This window comes from Hipposideros armiger, unplaced genomic scaffold (genome assembly GCF_001890085.2).
Source record: "Hipposideros armiger isolate ML-2016 unplaced genomic scaffold, ASM189008v1 scaffold_28, whole genome shotgun sequence".
NCBI lineage: Eukaryota > Metazoa > Chordata > Mammalia > Chiroptera > Hipposideridae > Hipposideros > Hipposideros armiger.
The window spans coordinates 3,276,134-3,280,607 of record NW_017731378.1 but is presented as its reverse complement, the minus strand read 5'-3'; the positions used below and the strand labels follow the sequence as shown (position 1 = coordinate 3,280,607).

The following is a 4,474-nucleotide window of genomic DNA, read 5'->3' as shown; positions in this document are numbered from 1 at the left end:
AGGGGCATGGGCAATGGTCCCAGGCTATTGCTAGCCTTCTAAGTATGCTCACACTGTCTCACTACTGGGCCCACAGCCTTGTCAGCATTTTTGGAATGGAGTGGCAGGTGAATTAGATCCACCCAGAACCTGTGCTCCTCAAGAGTGTGGTGTCCTGCATCTCTTCTGGAGCTTTTCCTGCAAGGCTGCAGACCCTGATGGGGAGCCAGGAATGTGGGGGATGGAGGTTTCTCACTCCACCCCCATCCTGACGTCACAGCCCTCACTTGCTGATACTAATTGGTTGCCACGGAAACAAGTCCCTTAAAGTGAATGATGACTTGAGGTGGTGGGAGGGAGAGCCATAGAAGCCTGCCCTGCCACAGAGAATTCACAGAACCCCTCAGAATCAAGCAGGACTGCTCAGAGTCTCAATCTTCTGCTGGTGCACATTCTTTGCACATAAGGAGAAAAGTTTACCAGCTCAGGAAAATGCCCGGGACTGCACAAAGGTAATCCTAATTCACTATTCACTATTATTTCCCACTGTATCTGGGAGTCTCTCTGGTCTTTAAGTGAGGAGATCTTGCTACAAAGTCAGAGATAGTCCAAAGCAAGAAAAGTTACCATTTATCCTAGAACAAATGAGTATCAGATATGATATGGGCCTCTCTCCTCCTCAGATCAGGTTATCTCTTCTAAGAAACCGTCCTTAACTAGCCAATCTCCCATTCTTCTCCATCACACTCACACACACACACACACACACACACACATTCAACTACTCCCCTTACCACTTACTCACTCTAGAGCTTACATATTCTTTTAGTCATTCACTCAACAAGTATTTACGAGTCTCTGGTATGTTGTAGACCCTCTTCTAGGCCCTAGGGATAAAGCCAGGAGCTAACAGGGCCTTGCCTTTATGAGTCTCACTCTCAACATCTTATATCACGTCCTCTACTCACATGCTTATCCCTTTAATAAGTATCTCTAGGTTTTCTTTTTCTATCTAGTTTCCCAAATGTGGTGAGCTATCTGGTTGCTGGTAGGGTGGGGTGCACTTTGTTTATTATCCCCTTCTACCCATGGGCTTTCCAAGAGTCTGTTGGTGTACATCCTTTTCTGACACTACATTCCAAGATTTGGGGCCCCTCAGCCTCCCGTGTCATCCCATCACTCTCAGCACCAGCCTTCCAAGGACCCTGGATTCTTCCATTCTCTTTCAAGGCCAAGGAGCAGAGGAATGGATGGGACTTGACGATGGGAGCAGAAAGGTGTGTCTGCTATGCGTCTGCCGGAATGCACGCATGGGCGCCAGATACAGGGCTGTGCTTTTATGCATCTGCGTCCTGCTGTCATGCGTATGCACTTATGTTGGCCAGTATCTGTGATTTTCCCCAAATTGGCCAGTACAGAGGTATGAGTATGTGTGTGATTCCACTTATGAGCATGAGTGAGCATGTGTTCAGGGGAAGGGGAGTATAGGGGTATGTCTCTATGTGTGTTTTTTCCAAATGCTTGGCTTTTTTCAAAATGGCTTAGAGCACTACTGTCATTTATGGGGTTTAAAATGTCAGAACAGGGCCTGCGGGGAGGCAGGGGAGATTAAACTGCAAACAGTGAAGGTTATAGATGACGTTTCTGATAGGCTGACAGGCGGACTCAAATGATGCTGCACTTTAGCAATCATTTTTACACACACACACACACACACACACACACACACACACTCACTCACACACACCAGATCATCTCTCCATATTTTAATGGCATATTCTGAAGGCTGGAAAAAAAAGCCTATGTCTAGGAAACCACAGCTCTGTTTCAGAACCTAACCAGTGGCTGGCTCTGTGTGTGTGTGTGTGTGTGTGTGTGTGTGTGTGTGTGTGTGTGTGTGTACTCACTCCAGTGTACCTACTTATGTCAAGTGAACATATGTGCTTATTTGCATTTTAGTGTCTGTATAGATTAATTCCACCTCACTTTTATATAGTGCCCATAATTAACAAAATATATCACATCCAATGGTCTACTGGAGCATTATAATAACTTGTGTAAAGTAGGCAGGGTCAAGGTTACCACCCCCATTTTGCACATATAAGAAAACTGAGGCCCGAAGAGGTCCAATGGGTTGCCCAAGACCACCCAGCTAGGAAGTGGCAAAGCTAAGGTTACACTTATCCAGAACTCTTTTCTTGAGGTTGTATTCTCAACTCTGCCTATACATTAAAATCGCCCCAGGAGTTTTCAAAACCCACCAGTGCCTGGGCCCCACCCCCAGAGATTCTAATCTAATTGTCTGGAGGTGGCAGGGTTTTTTGAAGCCCCCCCAGGAACTCTAACATGCAGGCTGGTTGAGAACCCCTGCTCCAGGGCTTGGCGATGTCAGGCAGGAGCTGTGCGTGCGGCTGTCCCAGGTGTCTGATTATGTTCACATCCCCTCCCTGTGAATGAAGAGGCCGGTCTCTTTCCTCCTCAAGGTCTGTCTCTGCATCTACTTCCCAAGATCAGATCCTCTGTTTCTTCTGAATCAAACCAACTCACCACTCCCTCCCAGACTGTGGAGACTTAAAAGGATGCTCAGCTCAACCTGGAAAATGCAGAGGCTATTTGCCAGGTGCCCCACAGTTCTGGCCACCCGTTCGGGGCCAGACTGTGTTGTCTCACCAAAAAGGAGTGAGGCGAACCAGCTCCACGTAGTCCCATCAGCCAGGAGAATGCCAGGACGGTGAGGGGCAGCTGCCTTAGGGACCTAGGATGAGAGAAAAAAAGGAAAGGAACAGAAAGAAGGGACAGAAGAGGAGAGCTGACCCCTTTGAAGGTTATACTGGCCAGCTAACTGCAAAAGCCATGGACAGAGCTCATCTCACTCAGCCCTCTGCAAAAGGGACAGCCTAGCACAGCGGTTAGGAGCACAGACTCAGCGGTAGCCTGCCTAGGTTTGAATCCTGCTTTCTGCTTACTAATTGTGTGACTTTATGTCAGTCCTTAACATCCCTGTGCCTCAGTTTCCTTATCTTTAGAATGGTAATAAAAGTAATAGTACCAAGTAATAGGGTCTCTGGGAGGATTCAAGGAGTTCATGTAAAGTCCCTGACACAGCACAAGTACTCGGTCGGAGCTAACCATCATTACTCTGCATCATTTGAGGCCTTAGAACTCTCCCTTCTGGAAATTCTTCCTATCTTCCTGAACATTTTTTCTCCGTCTGCTTTGCTAGCCTTGTTCCTCTGCTCTCCCTCTGAGTCACTGGTTCTCTGCTCCGACTCCATATTATTATGGAATCCTCTAAGGGACCTTTACAGCTTCACTCCCAGAAATTCAGATTTAGTTGGTCTGGGGCGGGGCCCAGACATGTGTTTTTCAAGTTTCCTGGCTGATCCAAATATACTTACTACCAAGGTCCAAACCCACTCTTCTAAATGTTGATACTCCTTACTAAGACGCTACTCCTGGCCTTCATCTCTCCTCATTTGTCTTTCCCAAGCAATTGACCTCCTTCCATGGCCTCAATTATCATCCATATGCTGGTGAATCTCAAATCCATATACCCTGACAAGACTGCTCTCTTGAACTCCACACGCATATTTCCAACTCCCTACCAGACATCTTAATTTCCAAATGTATGGAGATAAAGTTGTTCTTAATATTCTCTTAACCTCCTGGATATCTTTACTGAGACGTGCTTCAGACCTTCCATCCCAGGTACATGTCCTAATCAAAACTCAATTATTTTGCACTCTCCCCAGACTTATTCCACCTCTTCTATTCCCCTCTCTCTGTCATTTCTAGCCATTTACCCATGGCAAGAACCTGGTGGTCATCTAGGCATCTTCTCCCACGTCATCTCCCACATCCAGTCAGGCACAAAACCCTGTCAATTCACTTGTAAGGCCCTCTCCAACCTCACTCCTCAATAGCCCCACCGCCACTGCCATTACTCAGGTCCTCTTTGTCTCTTGCCTGTACAATCAGTTGTAAGAGCTTCCCCACTGGTCTCCCAGCCTCCAGCTTTTTGGGCTGCACCCTTCCCCCATTCTCTTCATCAACCTCAGAGCTATTTTTTTTTTTGAAATGCATATCACTCCACTGCTAAAGCCCTTCAGGATAAAAGCACAACTTCAAATGGCCCTTGACTCTCTGTCCCCTTCCATTGGCCTCTCCCAAAGTGACCTCTCTACCTCACTCTTCAGTTTTCCAAATGTTCCAGGCTGTGTGACACCTCAAGGCTTTTGCATATGCTATTCCCCTTGACGTAAATGCCCTTCCTTCCTTCCCCTCTCCCGGATGCCCGTATTTACCAATTAGCTGAAGCACTAGCTACTCTAGCAAGTGGTACCTGGCTGCACGGCTGGAACCGACCACTCTCTTTTTGTCCCTACCGTACTCTGTAGTTCTCTCTATTACGTAGCCTCTCACTCTGTATTTTACTTCTTTATTTTCATGTGATCACATGGGCCATGGCTTATTTGGTTTTGAGGAGTAGAGTGAG

General features: G+C 47.0%; 1 long non-coding RNA gene across 1 annotated transcript in view; it reads left to right on the top strand.

Annotated features, from left to right (window-relative positions):
* The first annotated feature begins 399 nt into the window (after nucleotides 1–399).
* LOC109379585 (uncharacterized) overlaps nucleotides 400–4,474 on the top strand; it is a 17,282-nt gene continuing 13,207 nt past the window's right edge. Inside the window, exon 1 of the long non-coding RNA XR_002123233.1 lies at nucleotides 400–491. This is a non-coding gene — a long non-coding RNA (uncharacterized LOC109379585). The remainder of the gene's footprint in view (nucleotides 492–4,474) is intronic.